This window comes from Panthera tigris, chromosome A3, assembly GCF_018350195.1.
Source record: "Panthera tigris isolate Pti1 chromosome A3, P.tigris_Pti1_mat1.1, whole genome shotgun sequence".
Lineage (NCBI taxonomy): Eukaryota > Metazoa > Chordata > Mammalia > Carnivora > Felidae > Panthera > Panthera tigris.
The window spans coordinates 66,616,931-66,638,529 of NC_056662.1; the positions used below are offsets into that span (position 1 = coordinate 66,616,931).

Consider the following 21,599-nt stretch of genomic DNA (forward strand, 5'->3'; position numbering starts at 1 on the left):
ACCAAACACCCTTTAAACACATCCTGAACACTTTTTAAAAAAAGTTAGTTTGTTTGTTTGTTTGTTTGTTTATTTATTTATTTATTTATTTTGAGAGAGAGAGAGAGATCATGAGCAGGGGAGGGGCAGAGAGAGAGGAAGAGAGAGAATCCCAAGCAGGCTCCACACCATCAGTGCAGAGCCCGATACGGGGCATGAACTCACGAACTGTGAGATCATGACCTGAGCCAAAGTCTGACACTTAACTGACTGAGCCACCCAGGTGCCCCACACCCTAAACACATTTGCCTCTGCGAACAGGAATGCCTTTTCCCCGTGCCCTCATGCCTCTCAGTCTCATGTCTAACTGTTGAAATCTGTTCTTTGGGGCTGACTCCAATGTGACCTGATGTCCCAGGAGACTGTCTTGGATCCCTCCCCACTGGACACAACACTCACTTCATCTGGAAAGTCCCAGTGGCACCCACTGTCTTCCTCAGAGTTTCATCTGGACTCTTGCCTCACTCTTCAGAACTCTGGGTGGAGATACTTTCTTTTGTATTTTTTAAGTTCTCCACAATGCCAAACGTGGGGATAATTTTCCCATGCTGTGTACAGAAAGTGTGGGTACAAGAATGCAAACTGCCAAGAATTTAGTCTTCAGGTTAGAGGGCCCCATCGAGGGTTATGAAGCAGGGCATAGCAGAAGGAAGACAAAGTTTGGATTCATACATTCAACAAATATCTATTGACAAGTTGGACGTATTAGACATCATGCCACATAATGGATTTACAGAACCAGTCACTGTCTTCAAGGACCTCAATATTTAGAGGCGAGAGGGAACAAGACATGCATGTAAGCAGAGTTACCAAACGATGCAGTAGGTACCATAATAACAGCAAGACTGTTATTACACTGTACAGCAAGAGTATACAGTGGTGTCAGGAAGGGCTTTACTAAGGAAGTAACATTTAAGCTGGGTCTTGAGGCATGCATAGAAGTTTTCCAGGCGTCTGAGAAAGGGAGCTGCTGGTAGAGGGAACAGTAAGAGCAAAGGAACTGAGCCCCAGAAATGATTGTGTAGGGGACTGGAAGAAATTCAGTGCAAGGAGGGAACATATAAGTGTGGGGGGGAGCCAGAAAAATGCCAGGGAGATCAAGCAGGGGAGAAGGAAGGGAATCTGATATTGGAGGCAAAGGGCAGGTTTTTAAGGAGAGGGAAATTGTGGCAGCTGTAGCAGCAAGAAGAATGGAAAAGAGGCAGGTGTGAACGTGCAGCTCGTCTCCATCCATGTATACCTGGGGCTGCCCTGAACTGGTCACAGCTGCTTTGCTTTGGATTATAGGTCTCTGCAGGGAGCTGCCTGCCTCACCCCTGAGTTGCCAGCAGCAGCTACAGATCCCACGCCTCCTTACCCACTCTCCTGGAGGAGCACTTCTGGGGACAGAGACCTCGCAGGGCTGATTTCTGGGCTGAAACCCCCTTTGCCACCAGCAGGAAGATGCCCGCGCCCTCAGGGGTGGGCAGATGGTGAGGCCTGCCTTCCAGCCGGGCAGCCGCACTGGGCTGGCAGTGCCCTTTTGAGCGTGTAGGAGACAGCAGGGGCCCGCAGGCCAATATCCGCCCTCCCAGGTGTCCACACTTGGCAGCCCCACCTGTCTCCAGCCAACTGTGTACTTGCAGATGAAACTGGCAGAAGGAAGGAGCTGGGCTCCTAATTGGATTCTTGAATTTTTTTAAATCACAACTTGGATGTTTCCTGTTCTGTCCGGTCACACTGTCATTCCTTTTTTTTTTTTTTTTTTTTTTTTACTACTTCTTAATGCTTCCTCCATGCCCTTGTCAGCCTGGGCTGCAGGGACTGCCCCCAGTCCCCAGCACTTACCTAGTCCTATTGGGTTGATGGGAGAGCAGGCAGGGTTTCAGTCTTGTCGTGAGAATTTACACAAATGGAAAATGTCAGCATTTAATCCGTAAAGGAGCCCAGGCTTGGAAGTTCCAAAAGCAAATGTTTGAAGGTGGAGGGTGCTTTCTCTGAGCACAAGTCCAGGAAGGAAAGCTGGTGTCCAGTCAACTCACGTTCCTCGCATTTATTTATGTGTAAGACCCTCTTGAAGACTTAGAAGACACCTTGCCCTCCTGGAGCTTCTAAAACAAAAAGACAAATTCACAGCCTATTACATCCCAAAGCCCACATCAATGTGCTGTCAGGCAGGCAGGGAGGGTTTGGTGGAGGAAGGGCTCACTGTGAATTGGGTTGGGAACCAGCCCTGGGGCAGTCGGGGTGGGGGGTGGGCCCAACTGAGACACGTCCTGGAGAGAGACATATGAGGAGTGACAAGTGCATGTCAGGCTATAGTAACTGCGCGACCAAAGGCTAAAAGAAGAGCCCGGGAACATGGGTGGCAGGCTGGAGGGTGGTGGACAGACTCAGGGAGCCTTGAATGCCTGTCCAGGGAGTTAGGCTCTTCTGTGTATAGGAGAGGTGAGAGGTGGCACAGGCCTGTAGGCGCATCCAATCCTGGCCCTGCCGCTAATCATCTTGAGCCCTGGGCAAAGTGTTCCTCCCTCTGGGCCAGGTGGCAGGGGTGGACAGGGATAGGAGCTGCTGATCAGGAGGACAGGGGTGCTCTTTAACAAATACACACGTCTAGTGCTAGACATACTGGTGAACATCTCTGGGGCATGGTCTGGACATGTCTTTGTTTTAAAAGATACTGCTGCTTCTTTTGTCTACACTGGATGAATTCATTTCCAAGATCCCGTTAGCTCTAAAATGAACATGTTTCTGAGGTTTGAGAGGATGGTAATGTAGCGAAGGAAAAACTTTTCCTCTACGCTCTTAGGTTCAGTGACTAGATATTGCGAATTAAACTGATGCACATGTGAGGCAGTGCTCAGTGATGAGTAACTCCAAAGGGTGGTTAGAATTTGGGCCTTATATACCGAACTTAATAGGAAAGATGATGGGTTTGTCTTTAGGAAAGACAAATGGGTTTTTAGAACAAATGGGAAATAAGAAAGTGTGATGATGTTTGTTTATGCAGATGTGAGTGATCTCTCTGTCTTAAGAGCCAGTAGAACTTCCCCTGGGAGGGAACTGATGGCATGTTTGCTCTTGATCTGTTTCCCGGGAGTAGACCAACACCAAAGAGGGAATTTATGCAGTCCTCATTTCTCAGAAGTTTCTGCTTTTAGTCAGATAAGAGAAGCTCTGAGAAGGCTTTTATCTGCATCTGTTGAATCTCAAAGATCTTTTGCTTAAAATAATCTTTTACCAACACTGAGGGTCTGAATAGAGCCCCACCGTGAAATGGCTAACATGAAGGAATTCTCGGCCAGCCTGGAGCTAACCTTCACAACCAGTGGAAACCAATGGCTGAAGATTCATTCTCACTGAGTAGACCACACGTCTGAATTGCTGGAGTTATATGGATAATTGCAGAACAAAGTTGATGCTGGGGGCTGGAGAGACATTTTGGGGGCTAAATGATCCAGATAATTGCAGTGGTGGTGATGCCCTCCCGGCATGCCCTGGGGTGGTGGGAGCACATTAGTCATGGGTTGGGGTGAGGAGAGGTGGTTGAAGAACAGGGAATAAATAAAAGGAATGAGCAGTCCTGTCTCAAGCAGGCCTGCGAGGGCGGGGGGGTGGCTGCCAGCATCCCAGGCAGGGAGACATGAGTCACACCCTGAGACGCTGACCTGCCAGAACCCAGCCTCTCTAGAAGGAGGGAGGAGGAGGCAGGCTCTGGAGATTCCAAATGTCAGGCTTTGCCTCTTGCTAGAGCCTTGAGCTTGAGATCTTTGTCATCCCTCATCATCAACCTTTGCAAAGCTATATGACTAACTGACCTCTGTTCGTAGGTCTTCTGCTGCTCTTTATCCTTAAACCATCAGAAGCTCTACACCTGACCTTAAGGACTACAGCCACCCAACCACCGACCACCGTCCTGGGCTGCAGTAACCAGAGTACCCTTACCTTTGGAGCTGCCCCATGGGACTGTCGTCTCTTCTAGACGGTGGGGCTGGTTTGTGACATTGGGAGGGAGGAATGACTTGTCACTGTGTTCTCAGCAGCCTGCTTCTCCCCAAGGCCTCCTCGTATGGGACCCCTGGCCCTTCTAGGAGGTCTTCTGCCCAGAGACAGGAGGACTTCTCTGATATTCTAAGGAGAATATCCAGACTACCACCCCCCCTCACCCCCCGAAAGTGTGGGCAGTTCTCAGAGCAACTGAAAAGCTAGCTGTTGCTGAGTGGCATTGCCAGACACCATGTCCTGCCCCAGGGGCCAGGATCACTCCAGCTGAGAACAGCCACAGCCCTTTCTTACCTCTGGGACCCACTTGCAAGGGAGCCAGAGGCCGGAGTCACTATTGGGTCAGCTCCTACCCTTCTAGATCTTCCTGTTATTGAGTGCTAGACTTACTGGCCCCTTTTCTTCTCGGCTCTGTGTTCGGTGACCTCCTAGGTCACAACCTCACCCCACCCAGCCTGGCCCCCATCCCTCACCTAGGTCAGTGCCTACCCCCTGCTCTCTGCCCTGGCCTCAGGCAGATCTGGAGCTTGGGGCCCAGTGCTGCAGGCTTCTGCCTTTGCCGGGGTCAGCCTGGGTGGAAGCTGAAGATGAAAGTCTTTTGCCAACCCTGGCAGAGATGTGCCGAATCGTCTAAAGTAATTGAAGCCATTTTCTGCCTGTGTGAGGGATTTTTATTCCCAGAGATTCTGTCTGACCATTTGGGGCAGCCCTGTTTGGCTAGCTGAGGGTTCATATTTTTTCCCACAGCTGGATGTTTAGTGTCTATGCACTTGCCTTTTAAAAATGTCATCGTCCAGAATAGCTCTGTTTCATTTTGTGTTCGATCTCCCTTTTTATCTTTAAGTGGGAAATGGGGAGACCAGCATGAGGAAGCAGTCATGAGGTTCATCTGTGTTCAAAGCAAGAAACGTGAGAATGCTTCTCCCCCCCGTTTGCCCCTGCACGTGCTTTCCAGAACTAAAGAGCAGAGCTTGTATCCCAGCCTGGGATGGGCCCCTTGACCTTGAACCAGGCAAGGCTGACAGCCCTAGAACAGGGGCAGCTGCTGTGAAATAATTCAGAGATCTTATTGCAGAGCAGAGAAGAGCTGGAGGGAGACAGGATGCTTTGCCTCCACAGCCTCTGGCTTACAAAGCACCTAGAATTCCCTGGGCCGGCAAAGAGGAGCCATTTCCCCCAGGCTCACCCCTTGGTGAGCTCCCTCCATGCCAGCACTGCGATGTGGCAGGCAATGTGAGATTCTCGCTGGAGTCAGCTATCTGAAGCAATGGTCACAGCCATGTGAGGTCACTAAAGCTACATTTAAATAAATTTAAATGAAGTAAAGTTTAAATATCAGTTCCTCAGCCACACTAGCCTCATCTCGAGTTCTCCATGGCCAAGTGTGGCTGGCAGCTGCCTTTAGGCCATTAGGCAGTGCAGATACAGAACATTTCAGTCATCACAGGAGGCTGTCTTAGAAAGGGCTGTGGGTTTTGGGAGAGGCTCGACAGAACTCATCGAATCAGCTTTATAATGAACTATCTATAAAATCGATGCTGCTACGTGTCCCTCTGACCTTGGGTAGACATTCATTCTACAGACTGTCCCAAGCTTCGTTCTGAACTCAGGGAACTGTGGCCTTGTGATGCGTCCCTTCCAGAAAGAACAGGTAGCATGCCTCTGGTAACCAGACCGACTAGGCAACTCTCGGATCAACTACCAGCCTGACATTTTACTGCCCAAATGAATACCTCTGTGTCCAGCTGTGACACTTCTTACTTGGCCATCCTTCTGCCCCATTGATACTGAATAACTGGTTCACACTGGATTCTCAGCCCCTCGGCATCACCCCTGCCTTCCCCCAAGCACCATCACCCCAAATAAAATAATCTGTTAATATCCTAGGTGCAGTCCACAAAGCTCCTGCATCAGAATTACTCGGTGGGGAGGGGCTTGTTTAAAATGCAAATTTCTCAGCCTCACTCCAAGCCAATGGAATCAGAATCTCTGGGGTGGGAGCCACTGCTAGTGAGGAAGCCGCTCAGGAACCACCCGGAGAGTCCCTGGAAATGAGAAATCACTGCCTTTTGCATTCTAGGGTCTCTGATATATTGCAGACCAGACTGCTCCAGGGCTGAGAGCCAGATAGATGCCGGTGGCTGGTGAGGGCTGGGGTGTGTGAGACAGATGTGTCCCACCCCCAGTGTACACACACAAGTCAGTACACATGCACACTACTGGCCCCTAAGGTCTGCTGGGTAATAACAGAACCTCACCTAAGAAAAGCCTGCTCCAGTCCTGACCTTGGCAGTCAGGGATGAGCGCCTGGCATTCTCCCACTCCCCTGCTGCATGGACTCCCCAACCAAGGTCTCTAGGGCCTGCCTCAGAAAGACTATCTTCCTTTTCTCTAAATCAGGGCTTCACCACCTTTATTAGCCCTTGCCTCACTTTGGTGAGCACAAAACTCTACCTCTGGGATTCTAGTGTGCTGTTGTCTCCCTCCGTGCCTCCCCTCCCAAATATTCTGGAGTTTGTGTTACAAAAATAAAGCTTCTTCCACATTTTCCAAATGTAAAATTACATGCACATAATACTTAACAGAGCATGAAGGTATAGTTCATTACTGGAAAGAAAGTCATACTCAAAGAGCAGAGTTTCTGCAGCTCACAGTGAATCAGAATCCCCTGCAGGGCTTGTTAAACAGATGGCTGGGCTCCACCCCCAGAGGCTGATTCAGGAGGTCCGGGGTGGGGCCTGAGAATTTGCATTTCTCACAAGTTTCCAGGTGGTGCTTTTGCAGCTGGGTGGGGGGATCACACTTGGAGAAACACAGATCTAGAATGATTATCCTCACATACTCCCTGCCTAGAGCCGGAGGAATGGCCAAGCCTTTCTTTAAAACACCCAGCCAGGGATATCTCATGGCTCAGTTGGAGGAGCATGTGACTCTTGATCTCAGAGTCATGAGTTTGAGCCCCACTTTGGGTATAGAGATTACTTAAATAAATACAACCTAAAAAAGTAATGAAATAAAATAAAAACACCCAAATAATCAATCACATGGGGCCCCTCCTCTCTCTAGTCTCCCTCCCTCTTCAGACTGGAGCATCTATAAGGCAAACCAACCCTATTTCTGTCTCTCTCTCTTTTTTTTAATGATTTTTTTTTAAATTACATCCAAGTTAGTTAGCATATAGTGCAACAAGGATTTCAGGAGAGATTCCAGTGATTCATCCCCTATGTATAATACCCAGTGCTCATCCCAACAAGTGTCCTCCTTAATGCCCCTTACCCATTTAGCCCACCCCCCAAGGCCCCCCTACAGCAACCCTCTGTTCTCTATATTTAAGAGTCTCTTGCCCCCTCCCTGTTTTTATATTATTTTTGCTTCCCTTCCCTTATGTTCATCTGTTCTAAGTCCTCATATGAGGGAAGTGATGTGATATTTGTCTTTCTCTGACTAATTTTGCTTAGCATAATAGCCTCCAGTTCCATCCACATAGTTGCAAATGGCAAGATTTCATTCTTTTTGATTGCTGAGTAATACTCGATTGTATGTATACACCACATCTTCTTTATCCATTCATCCATCGATGGACATTTGGGCTCTTTCCATACTTTCACTACTGTTGATAGTGCTGCTATAAACATTGGGATGCATGTGCCCTTTCGAAACACCATACCTGTATCCCTTGGATAAATACCTAGTAGTGCAATTGCTGGGTCATAGCGTATTTCTATTTTTAATTTTTTGAGGAACCTCCATAGTGTTTTCCACAGTAGCTGCACCAGTCTGCATTCCCACCAGCAGTGCAAAAGAGATCTTTTTCTGCATCCTTGCCAACATCTGTTGTTGCCTGAGTTGTTAATGTTAGTCGTTCTGACAGGTGTGAGGTGGTATCTCATTGTGGTTTTGATTTGTATTTTCCTGATGATGAGTGATGTTGAGCATGTTTTCATGTGTTGGTTGGCCATCTGGATGTCTTCTTTGGAGAAGTGTCTATTCATGTCTTTTGCCCATTTCTTCACTGGATTATTTGGTTTTTGGGTGTTGAGTTTGATAAGTTCTGTATCGATTTTGGATACTAACCCTTTGTCTAATATGTCATTTGCATATGTCTTCTCCCATTCCGTTGGTTACCTTTTAGTTTTGCTGATTGTTTGCTTCACTATGCAGAAGTTTTTATTTTGATGAGGTCCCAATAGTTCATTTTTGCTTTTGTTTCCCTTGCCTCCCGAGACGTGTTGAGTAAGAAGTTGCTATGGCCAAGGTCAAAGAGGTTTTTGCCTGTTTTCTCCTCTAGGATTTTGATGGCTTCCTGTCTTATGTTTAATTGTGAGTTTTGAGTTTATTTTTGTGTATGGTGTAAGAAAGTAGTCCAGGTTCATTTTTCTACATGTCACTCTCTAGTTTTCGCAGCACCATTTGCTGAAGAGACTGTCTTTATTCCATTGGATATTCTCTCCTGCATTGTCAAAGATTAGTTGGCCATATGTTTGTGGGTCCATTTCTGGGTTCTATTCTGTTCCGTTGATCCGAGTGTCTTATTTTGTGCCCCAGCACTGTTCTCAATAACACCGATGGCCTCTCCAGGTGAACCTCCACATTGTTATTCTGACCAAGTCTGTCCCTGCAAAAGATGTCATCCACATTGGCTAGCCCAGAAGGGAGAAAGGAAAGGGAAGAAATGAAGAACGCTTTCTTGCCAAAATAATACTGAACACAGGTTTCAAACTCCACATGTACGAAGTGTGTGTTGAGTGTGGTATGGTGCATGGTGTTGTGTGTGTGTGTGTGTGTGTGTGTGTGTGTGTGTGTGTGTGTACGTACCTGCATGGTTAGCCAGGGGGCGGGGCACATGTGCTCACATGTGTGTTTACTGCTCTTTAAGGATTTCTGGGCACAACGTATAGTGAACCAAAGCTGAAAAGTCATATGGTGAATCAGAATAGTACTGATGGAGAATGCAGGCCTCCTATCCCAACCAGGGCCTGGATGGAAACAGCCGCATAGCTCACGTATTTATTTGGGCCTTGGTGTCTCAGCAGTGAAGATATGGTGTATATGAACAAAAGATGGAGAACTTTTTCTGCTCTATATTTATAGGTTTCAACTTTTCCCGTGAAATCTATCTTGAGCTGTCCCCATGAAGCAGGCAAGCAGCCTCTGACACTCACATCTTGTTAGAAGTTCTACACTTTTTTTTTTTTTTTTGCCCCGAGAAACAATCTAGTTCTCTGCCAGCAAGGCTGTCAGGCAGTAACGGAGTGCCTGAGCTCATTCAGTTGTTTATGGGGCTTTCTCTGAGATCTTAAGCCCTTTTCCACAGATGGGAAAAGTGATGAAAAATCTTTCAGGAACAACCATGAGTGGCTCATCTGTCCTCAGCTGTCCTCATGTCACTGCTTGTTTCATATCTGTCATGCTGCTTAGCTAGTCTCACCTGGCTGGTCAGTCTCACCTGGACAGTTACACTCAGTTATAGGAACTTCGAGAAGAGAAAGGCCCATATGGCAAAGGACTCTAAATGATGCCTTATGGGGAAAAAGACACAGGAGGAGTGGAAGGTGTAATCCAGAGGAGTGTACTCAGGGAGGCACTGCCCTGTCTTCAGATATCCAAACAGCTATTACATGGAAACATCTTGAACTTGCTTCCTGTGCTCTCAAGGGAAGTTCTGACTGGTTAAGCCAAGTTATTTGCCAGGGTGTCCTTCTCTGCAGGCGTCTCATATTAAGTGTCCCTGGAAGCCTTTTCTCTCTCACCTCCCTCTCTGGGCAAAATTACTGCTTCTCATGGTTTTAAATGTCATCTTTGAGCAGGTGACTCCCAAATGTTTATCTGTAGCCCAGATCAGTTTTCTAAAATGTAAACTTGTACGTTCAGCTGCCGGCTCACATCTCCACTTGATGTCTCTTTGACATCACCAACGTAATATGTGCAAAAGTGAGCTCTTGATCCTCCCCACACCAAATCTTGTCTTCCCACAGCTTTTCCCATCTCAGTAAATGGCACCAGCCTCCACCCAGTCATCAAGTCAGGAACCTGGGAATCATTTTTGGCACCTCTTTCTCATTCATGCCCCACATCCAACCCATTACCAAGCTCTGTTTATTCTCCTTCCAAAATATGCATTGAGCTCCTCTACTTCCCTCACCTTGAAACCCACAACCCCCATTCAAGCCTCTGGTAGACACTATTCCACACTTCTCCAGCTGGTCTTCCCTGCCTCTGACCCATCCCACATAGCAGTCACAGAGACATTGGAAGCCCCATGTCTAATCAGGTCGCCCCCTGCTCAAACCCTTCAGTGGTGTCCATTTCAGTTAGAATATAGTCCAGGCTCCTTCTGGCACCTGCAGGGCCTCCCACTCTCACCTCCACTGCTACCACTATCCTCATCACTGTGCATTTGTGCCACACTGGCCTCTGGCAGCTCTTTCCTTGTCCCTCTGCGTTGGCTTGCCTCCTCCAAAGGTCCCCTCTACCCCCTGACTTCCACTCAGTCTTTGATTTTCATCTATGTGCCCCTTTCCCAAAGAAGCCATCTATTTTGTTTATCTGCTCGGCATAACAAACTACCTACAAACCTAGATGCTGAAAACAACCACCATCTTCTTATTTCTCACAATTCTGTGAAGTACCAGGGGCTTAGCTAGGCCATGCCTCTGCTGGTCTTGCCTGGGGCTCTCTCAAGTGGCTGCAGTCAGACAGCTGCTGGGGCTGAAACATTCACAATGTCACCATGCCTATACTCACATGTCTGGCATCTTGGCAGGAATATCCCAGCTGGGACACCAGGAGGGCTGGGCCTCTCTGTGTCACCTTAGGGGCTTGCCCTCTCTGCATGGTCTTCCAGCAGGATGGCCCAATGGATTGGGACCTGGAATGATCCCATTAAAAGTCTTGTTAGAATAGCCATGGATATAAATATCTGTCAGCATGACTAAAAGGTTCCCAGGAGTGATGGTGCAGAATAGAGTAAATGAACCAGACTTTGGAGTCTGACGTTCAATTCCCACCTCTACCATATGTGATTCTTGCTTATTAATTAAGGCTGTTTTGGTTGCCAGCAGTAGAAAGGATTCGGGCTAGCTCAAGCACAAAAGGAAAATTTGCAGTAAGGATCACACGCAGGACTGACAGCAGCAGCAGTCAGGGCCCTTGCTCCCGAGTGCTGCCTGTAACCTGTCTCAGCCTCAGCAATCCCCCATCTTGGTGTTTCTCATCCTTTAGTTTCAAGTCTCACATCTGCATGTCCCTCCACATGCTGTTTGACCTGCTTGGTTCCAGCATCAGATTCCTGGTCAACCAAGGAAGGCCAGGGCATAGAGTTATGGCTGCTGGGCCCCCCTGAGAATGGAGGGCATGGCCAAAAAAGGAGGTCAGTGTGAGACCCTTGTGGACCCCAAGCAGGGTTCAAGGACACTAGTTCAAGTTACTGGTAAGCCTTAGTTTCCCTCACATACAAAGTAAGATAACCTACTTCTCAAAGTTATTGTAAGGATTAGTCAAAACAATGTCTGAAAGTGCCTTAAACATAGTGAATGCTAAATTCATGGTAAGCGGCATTAATGTTTTCAATATAGCAACATTACTGCTATCAGACAAATGAACAAAGAGTTAATAGCTTCAAAACATTATCACCGTCTTCAAGGTTCTGTGTTCATCCTGTACTTGCCTTGTCCCACGCTGGAATTAGCTGTTTCTCTAAGGAGCACTCATTCCTTGGAGGTAGTATGGGAAATGGTATCCAGAAGCCAGTTCCAGTCCCTAGATGTGCTCATTGCCAGTGGGATGTCACTGCTTCCAGAAGCCCTCAGGGGACAGAGCTAGAGAACACGCACATCTGTTTGTGTCCACGCTTATTTCTATCTCTCTGTATACGGGAAATCACGCGTTCACACCGATACTTCTAATCCCAATCACCACAGTGTTTATTCTAGTATTCTCTTTTTCCTTAATTGTTAACTTCCTAATTTTGATGGCTCTGTTGTGGTTATGAAGAAGAATGTTTTTGTGAAGGAGAATTATTTGAGAGAAATACTAAGGTATTTACCTAGCGGGAGTCATGAAGTCAGCAATTCACTCTCAGATAATTCAGGGGAAAAAGTGTTCCTTGAACCATACTTGCAATTTTACTTCAAGTGTGAGACTTTTCAAAATAAATGCCTTAAAAGCAAAATCAGTCATACACAAATAACCCTATACATGCATCATTTCCTCCATGGCAGGCATTTTCCTAAAAGAAGAGATGCTGTGTCAGAAGCCCTAAGCATATGGTGGAGCCTGGGTGGTTCAGTTGGTTGAGCATCCGACTCTTAGTTTTGGCTCAGGTCATGATCTCACAGTTCGTGAGACTGAGCCCCATGTCAGGCTCTGTGCTGACAGCGAGGAGCCTGCTTGGGATTCTCTGTCTCTCTCCCTCTCTCTCTGCCCCTCCCCAGCTTTCTCTTTCCCAAAAATAAATAAATATTTTTTTAAAAAAGCCCTGGGCATTCATAATTTTAATTAATGTTGCCCATATTGCTCTCCATAGCACTGTTACCAATTTATATATACTCCTGCTTAGAGACAGTGAGAGGCCTGTACCCTCCTTAATACAGTATCTGATCAAATTTTAATTTTTAAAAATAATTCAAGTGGTGAAAACTATTATGTAATTTTAATTTGCATTTCTCTTATTGTGAGTGAGTCTGAATGTCTTTCAGAAAGACTTAGAAGCCAGTTGCATTTTCCTTTCCTTGAATGGTCAGTGCACAATCTTTATCCATGTTTTTATTTTTATTTTTTCCCCCCATGTTTTTATTGCATATTGTTCCTTTATTATTGTTATCATTATTGATTTAGAGATGAGGGAAATTAAGCCAAAATGAATAGTAAATATTTTTCTTTTTTTTAATGTTTATATATTTTTGAGAGAGATAGAGAGAGTGTGAACAGGGGTGGGCAGACAGAGAGAGGGAGACACAGAATCCGAAGCAGGCTCCAGGCTCTAAGCTGTCAGCACAGAGCCCAACGCGGGGTTTAAGCCCACAAACCATAAGATCATGACCTGAACAGAAGTCAGATGCTTAACTGACTGAGCCACTCACACACCCCATAAATATTTTTCTTAATTTGTCATTTGTTTTTGGACTTTTTGGAGATAGTTTCTGTCACTCAGATAGTTTTTATTATTATGTAAGCACATTTATCACTCTTTTTTGCCTTATTTATTTATTTTTTGTAAACTTTATTTTATTAAAAAAATTTTTTTTATTTGAGAGACACACGTGCGCACACATGCACGAGTAGAGGAGGGGCAGGGGGTGGGGGAGAGAGAGAGAGACAGAGAGAGAATCCCAAGCCTGACGCAGGGCTTGATCCCGTGAAATCAATTCCTTTTTCCCCATTGTTTCAACATGCTGCCTTTACTGAACACTGAATTCTTCTATGTATTGGGGTCTATTTCAGGAATTTCTGCTCTTGTCCATGATCTGCCACAGGTACTCTCTAGAGACATGGCTGGAGAGTCCCATCTCCTCTGGTTCTCACCCGTGTCTCTGGCCACTCCTTCTCAGCCTCGGATGGCTGGATCCAGGCTCTCCTCCCCTCCCTCCTGTGTCTCAAGGCACCCACCACCTGCTCCATCCTGGTACCTTTCCCTTCTCTCTCTCTCTCTCTCTCTCTCTCTCTCTCTCTCTCTCTCTCAGGCGGGTCTCTCCAGCTTCACTGCAAAGGCCATATGTGCCTGGATGGTACATAGCACTTACTGCTCCGGCCCAGATCTCTCCCCCATCTCTAGACTCCTGTCCTCTGAGTCTCCACTTAGATACCTGCTTCCCCCACAAAGTTCCTCCAGAAATAGCAGCTCTGTTCATTCCATGGCTTAACTCAAAAATATTCAAGTCTTGACTCCTCTCTTCTCCACATTTACTCTATCAAGTCCTGTCAGCTCTGCCCTCAGATACACCCAGAATCCAAACAGCTCCCACCACCTTCATCCCTGCCCCCCTGACTCTTACTTAGACTATGGCAGTAGCTACCTAATTGGTCTTTCTATAGCGGCCCTGATTCCACTTCCCTTAGATTTAAAAATCTTAGTCAGTTCATGTCCTCCTCTGCTCAAAGCACTCCAGTGGCTCTCAAAGTCCCACAAAGGTCCCCAAAGCCTGCTTGAGCTGTGTCTCCCCTCAGACCTTTATCCCCTCCCATGTACCCACTTGATTGCTGAGCTCCAGTCATACTGGTCTCCCTTCTGTTCCCTGAATATGCCAAGAGGACTTCTGCCTCAGGGCCTTAGCACATGCTCTTTCCTTTACTTACAAGGCCCTTCCCCCAGTTTTACACATGGCTCTCTCCTTCACCTCCTTCAGGTCTCCACTCATAATGCCACCTTCTTGAAAGGTCTTCCCTGAAAATTATATATAAAATAGAAACCCTATCCTGCACCCTTACCTTCTATCCTTTTACCCTGTTCTTACCAACCCTGAAATGTTACAAACAGTATTTTTTAATAAACAGTATAAATGGTATTTATGTGTTTATTATATACCTATTCTTGCTAGCATGTAAGTCCCCATGAGGGCAGGGACTTGTTATTTTCCTTTACTGACTTTCTTCTGCATCTAAAAGAGTGCCTGGAAAAACTCTGGAAAACAGTGTGGTGTTTCCTCAAAAAATTGAAAATAGAATTACTCTATGACCCAGCAATTGCACTACTAGGTATTTATCCAAAGGATACAGGAGTGCTGATTCAAAGGGGCACATGCACCCCAATGTTTATATCAGCACTATCAACAATACCCAAAGTATGGAAAGAGCCCAAATGTCCATCAGCTGATGAACAGATAAAGAAGATGTGGTATATATATGCTACTTGGCAATGAAAAAGAATGAAATCTTGCCATTTGCAACAATGTGGATGGAACTGGAGAGTATTATGTGAAGTGAAATAAGTCAGAGAAAGATAGATATCCTATGATTTCACTCATATGTGGAATTTGTGAAACGTAACAGAAGACCATAGGGGAAGGGAAGGAAAAATAAGATACAAACAGAAAGGGAGGCAAACTATAAGAGACTCTTAAATACAGAGAACAAACAGAGGGTTGATGGGGGTGGGGGGTTGAGGGGTGGGAAAAATAGGTGATGGGCATTGAGGAGGGCATTTGTTGGGATCAGCACTGGGTGTTGTATGTAAGTGATAAATCACGGGAATCTACTCCTGAAGCCAAGACTACAACGTATGTCAGCTAACTTGACAATAAATTTTTAAAAATAAAATAAGATAAAAAAAAAAGAGTGCCTGGCATATACTAAATCCATCATAAATACTTGTTGACTGACTGAATGAATGAATGAATGAATGAGTGAGTGAATCTGTTATGCTCTAGTAGTGCAATGTTTTAATTATTGTTGCTTTATAATACCTATTTTTCATTTACAATTTCATTTACAATTACAATCAAGATGCCATTGATCGTAAGGTCCACTACGATTTCATGTACCAGCGAGAAAGAAGTGTAACCAGTAACTACCAATTAAACCATAACAAAGTGCTTAAAATTAAAAATTTATGCTTACTGAGAGAGCACTTTTAGACTTATGTAGACATAGCAGTTCATCATATCTTACACTTGGACATACATAAGAAAGAAAAGATAAGTAAAATAAATTGGCTAAGGTAGTTCTAAAATGTCTTCATATTCCTATTTTGATTCTGACCATTGATGTCCTTGTTTTCCAACAAGTACTGTCCTCTGTATCTTCACAAGTGTAAGTTTGATGATGTAGCATTTCTTAAAAGAATACCCCACTATTGACCCAGGATTTTCTTCCGAGTCGCTGACAATCTCAGCCAGTGTTGATGTGCATGGACAGGTGATGACAACTACCTCCTGACTGCCTTCCTTAGCGTCCTCACCTCCAACTAACTGAGAGTAAGGGCTTCAGCGTATGAATTTTAGGGGGACACAAACATTTAGTCTATACCACTAGGGAACAGAACCCTGGAGGGAAAACATCCTACTCTGTTGGGTCACTGTGGAAAGTAAGTATTCCCCAGACACCTACACCAGGTCTGAGCTCGACACCAGGGGATGATCAAGTTGAAGGATTTATCAGTGACTGAGGCCGGCAATATTTGTTGCTGGCAGGAGAAATCCACTGTCTAATTGTGAACCTCGGCATCCTAGAATTATGGGGCAAAGCCTGTTTTCGATTCGTTTTGAGCTTCTCTCTGCGGCAATTCTAGCCAATTAAGCCGACTCTGCAGGTTCCCGGGCAGTGAGGGCTTTGTGTATGGGCTATATTTAGCGCCCATGGCAGGTGGACATCTGCCACACTGCGCCCAGCACTACCTTGCTCACCTCTCCAGCAGTGTCAAGATGACACCTGAGGGCTTATGTGGCAACGTGGAGGCTCCCCACACCTTGCACTAACCCAGATGCCTCCCTCCTAGCCCCAGTGGCTTTGCCTCAGGTGGCACAGTGCCTTTTCATGGGCACTGTGCTCTGGGTCTGCTGGTTTTTTAAGGGCCTGTAGAAAAATACTTGAAACCTGAATTTAAAATGTATGGCTCCTGGGGCATCTGGGTGACTCGGCCAGTTGAGCATCAGAGTCTTGATTTCAGCTCAGGTCATCATCCCAAGATCATAGGATTGAGCCCTGGAGCCCTGCAGCTCTGCATCAGGCTTGGTGCGGAGTATAGAGCCTGTTTGAGATTCTTTCTCTCTCTCCCCCTCCGCCCCTCTCCTCTGATCATGCTCTCTCTCTAAATTAATTAATTAATTAATTAAAAATAAAATGTATGGCTCCAAGAGACAGAAATTTCTAAATTGAAATTAGTAAATGTTAATTAAATGCCCAGAAAATGTCAGTGGGCACCTACAATTGAACTCCACTATTATATAAATGTCTAATAAATATGTGGTTATATTAGTATATATTTTATATCATATATTTAGTTTTTAAAAAGCTAAAATGTAAGGGTGCCTGGGTGGCTCAGTTGGTTAAGCATCTGACTCTTGACTTCAGCTCAGGTCACCACCTCATGGTTTGTGAGATTGAGCCCCGCATCAGGCTCTGTGCTGACAGCATGGAGTCTGCTTGGGATTCTCTGCCTCCCTCTCTCTCTCTTCCCTTCCTTGTTCTCTGTTTCTCTCTCTCAAATAAATAAACTTAAAAAAATTTTTTAAAGAGTTAAAATGTATAAAAGCCCTTTCAAATTTGCTAGAGCAAAGAGATATATTTAACATGGGGTATAGTTGCATTTTAATATTTGGTATGAAGTGAGATATGTCCCCTAATGTCAGCACGCCCAGGGCCTGGTCCAGGCAGATGTGTTTTCTAATGGCCATGAGACCCTGACCTCTGGGCAAGGCCTGATTCCCACTCAACCAGCTGCCTAGTTTGTGAGGATGCTTAGCTTGGCCCGGGACGATCCAGGCACGACCCGGACCCTAATGCTCTACAGCAGTGCCTCTCACAATGTCCTCCAGGAGCCACTTACAACGTGTGGAACACTTGTTAGACCTGCAGTTTGGGCCCTTGAGACCTACTGGACCAGATTATCTGGGAGAGGGCCCCCAGAAGCTGTACTTGTAACAGGCTCCCAGGTATTTCTGATACATAGTCAGGTATAAGAACCGGAGCTCTATAGACACTGGTTCTGTTTGGCAGAGAGCTGTGCAGAGTCAGTGAGAAGCAGGTCTCAGGATATGATGCAGGGCCTCTCAGGTGCTGTGGCAGAGGACTGGGGCCAGAGCCAGGACCCAGGCAAGAGGTCTAGGGCTGGAAGGCATCAAGTAGGACCAACAGACTGGGGTTTATGCCCTTTCTGGCTCCTGAATTCTCCCACCTGCACCAGGCCAGTATGTAGGGCTCAAGCCCTAACAGGAGCTCCTTGGGGCTGGATTCAATATCTAGGGCAAGATCAAAGGGACAGACATGGTGCAGGGGGGGAGGCGTGGAAAGGCTGATATGCACTCATTTATTCATTTATTCGGTGTACATTCATTCATCTAATATGATCGAGCACCTATTCTGCACCAGATGCTGGGTCAGGCCCTGGCCATACCACCAAGGACAAAAATGAATATTATTCCCTGCCTGTGTTGGGTGGCACACAAATCTGGCACAGCCACTGGGCAGGTGCTAACAGGGCTGATTGGGCCTCATGAGAGCTGCTGGGAAGTGAATGTGGGGTTATGGGTCAGAGGAAGGTATCCCATTTCACTTCGGGTAGGAAAGGGCCTGGCTTAGGTGGCCTCTGTGGAATGTCTGCTGAAGGATTCTGTACCTACAACTGATCAACCAGTAAGTCTTGATACCTGCCTCTTTCCCCCTGTTCTATCCACCTCCAATTCCTGTCTATTCTGCTTCCAAAATACCTCTTGCTACTGTGCAGTTGTCTTTATTTCCCCTGCTACTATCTCAACCCAAGCCACTGTCCTCTCCCACCAAGTATGATGGCAGGAGCCACTGACCACATCATAACAATGAGGACTGTACATCATTGTACAATGATATACAATGTATAATGTATACAATGTACTATGTATAATGATCATTACAATCATTATAAGAAGATAAGCATTATCCTCTTAGCTTCCTGACAGGGACATAGATCCCCTGCTTAAAGCCTCTCCAGTGACTTTCCCATGCCAGTGTCCCCCTGGGTCACTCTGCTTCCTGCGGAAGTCTGTCAGCCCCAAGGACACTCACACACCTGGAATGTCTTTGCTGACTTCCTTTCCCATTGCCTGAGTGATTGCTACTTATCCTTTATCACTTCCACAGAGAAGACTTTCTTTTTTATTTTTAATTATTTTTAATGTTTATTTATTTTTGAGAGAGAGAGAGAGGGAGAGAGAGAGGGAAAGAGAGAGTAAGCAAGCAGGGGAGGGGCAGAGAGAGAAGGAGACATCGAATCCGAAGTAGGCTCTAGGCTCTGAGCTGTCAGCACAGAGCCTGATGCAGGACTTGAACTCACGAACTACCAGATCATGACCTGAGCTGAAGTGGGATGCTTAATGGACTGAGCCACCCAGGTACCCCCACAGAGAAGCCTTTCTTGACCACACCCCACCCCCAATGTAAATGAAGTCCCTTGTCTCTTTTACCTTTATTTTGTGCTCATAGCATGTACATGGTAATTATATATTCTTGTGATTATTTAGTCATTGGATCATAAGCTCTTCTAGGCAGAGACCTGATCTATTTTGTCTCTTTTGGTAGACACAGTGCCCAGCACATTGATACTCAATAAATATTTGTTAAATGAATGAACAAGCAAGAACATGGTACGCTTGTTCTAAAGTATCCATCTTGGGGCACCTGGGTGGCTCAGTCGGTTAAGCATCTGACTCTTGATTTTGGCTCAGGTCATGATCTCATGGTTCATGAGTTTGAGCCCTGCACTGGGCTCTGTGCTGACAGCACTGAGCCTGCTTGGGATTCTCTCTGCCCCTCCCCTGCTTGCTTGAACACTCTCTCTCTCTTTCTCCCTCTCTCAAAATAAATAAACTGAATTTAAAAAATGTCCATCTTTGTGGCAGGAGTCATGGGAAATGTAAGGAAGAGGAAAAAAACCATAGTCCCTGGATTTTAGTAGATTTAGGAAACTATCTCTTGATGAAGACATTTGTATAGTTGTCTACTACTAAATAAAAATTACCCCCATATTTAGCAGCTTAAGGCAAACATTTATAATCTCACACCATTTTAGCAGGTCAGTATTTGGAAAGACTTTAGCTGCAGGGTCTGCCTCTGGGTCTCTCTCAAGGCCAAGACTATAGTCATTTGAAGGCTTGACTGGGGCAGGAAGATTCATTTGCAAGATGGCTCTCTCACATGCCTGCCATTAGTACTGGTTGTTGTTTAGTAGCCCCAGTTCTTCACCACATGAACCTTTTCATAGGACTGCCTAAGTGTCCTTCTGACTCTGACATGGTGGCTAAATTCTTCCAGAGCAGGTGGTCCAAGAGACCACAAACCTGAAATCACAATGTCTTTTATGAGCCTTGGGATTCACACTATGTCATTTCTGCCACCTCCTATTGGTTATACAGGGCAGCTCTACTTACTGAGGTTGACTGCACAGGGGCATGAATACCAAGAGATGAGGATCATTGTGGGCCTTCGTTAAGGCTGAATACCAAGTGCTGAAGTGTAATGCGTGAGCATGAATTCAGAGAAGGGAACAATCTCTGGCTGATGAAAGTGGTTGATTCAGTCTGTAGCCTGAAGAATGACTAGCCACTGGGGAATTGTCCATGAATTAAGGGAAGGCAGGCTAGGTGGGAGCACAGCATAAGCAAAGGCACTGAGGCAGGAAATGGACATCATGAATTTATTAGTAAGAGAGGAGAGTGATCCGGATGGAGCAGAGAGTGCTTGTGGTTTGAGGTAGAGGTAGTAAGACAATGTAATTGGGTGATATCTAATTAAAGAGGACCTTAGAAGCCAGGCAGTGATGTTGTTTTGGTGGGTTGTCAATAAGGAACAAGGTGAGTGTTAAGGTGTCTGATTATGATGAAAGCACAACTTTAGGAAGCATAATTTAGGGGTAGCATGTAAAATGGCTTGGTCTGGGGAGAGTCTGAAGGTAGAGTCCTGAGCCTTGGCATGGTGAGAACCTAAAATAAGATCTTGGTAATAGGAGTGGAAAGGAGGCAGAGTTTTGAGTATTATTATAGAGGAAAGGAAGATATAGGATGAGGTAAAGAGATGGGTCTGCATCTCACTTTCTCCATGCACAGAATGAGGGTGTATGGGTTAGCATCTGTCCCACCTATCCCCCAGCACTGGGTTGAACATCATGGGATTTGATGGATAGGAAAGTACTCTGACAGGAGAGAAGGTGTAGACACTGAAGGGATTACTATTGTAGGAACAACTCACTTGGTGAGCAGTGTTTATTTTAGGACAGAGGGAGCTAAGGCTGAGAAGAGACTAGAGGATATTTGGGGACATATCTGCCCAGCTCCGCATCCCTCTACCCCATTTCATCCCTCATGGATCTAAAATCCAACACCTCAGGGCGCCCAGGGTGGCTCAGTTGGTTGAGCATACAACTTCTGGTCAGGCCGTGATCTCATGGTTCATGAGTTCAAGCCCCATATCGGGCTCCCTGCTGTCAGCGAAGAGCCTGCTTCAGATCCTCTGTCCCCCACTCTCTCTGCCCCTCCCCTGCTCGTGCTCTCACTCTCTCTCAAAAATAAACACTAAAACAAACAAACAACATTAAAAAAATAAAATAAAATCCAACACTTCTCTCTTCCCCTCTCTTTGTCCATGCCCCGCAGTTACCCAGCTGCAATCTGGGCTCTTGACTCCATGCGTCCTGGGGAGCCTGAGATCGCCCCCTCCTGGTCTGTTCACTACAGGCACACAGCAATCAGGAGACTGTGCTGGGGGAGCACTTGCCCTGGCCACCAGTGGCCACTACTGCTGTGGTCTGAGTGGCCTGAGAGACTGGGTTTTGCAGACCCCGAAGTTATACCCCAGAGGTACAGAGAAGGAGAGGCTGACTCAGCCAGCACACTTAGACCTGCAGGGTCTTAACCTCTCCTGGTCCACGTAGCTCCTTGCCCCAAATTCATTGGCAG

The 21,599-nt window shown here is 46.1% G+C and overlaps 1 long non-coding RNA gene across 7 annotated transcripts in view; it reads right to left on the reverse strand.

Annotated features, from left to right (window-relative positions):
* Positions 1–1,933: 1,933 nt before the first annotated feature.
* The window catches only part of LOC122237309, a 28,437-nt gene continuing 8,771 nt past the window's right edge, over positions 1,934–21,599 (reverse strand). For 3 of the 7 annotated variants that reach the window (XR_006215703.1, XR_006215699.1, XR_006215701.1), the window contains exons 6-7: positions 10,765–10,888; positions 4,801–4,909 (exon numbers count right to left, since the gene is read on the reverse strand). This is a non-coding gene — a long non-coding RNA (uncharacterized LOC122237309). Of the gene's footprint in view, positions 2,130–4,800; positions 4,910–10,764; positions 10,889–11,691; positions 11,838–21,599 lie in introns of those variants that run through there. The other 4 variants (XR_006215702.1, XR_006215700.1, XR_006215704.1 and 1 more) reach the window with 4 other exon arrangements.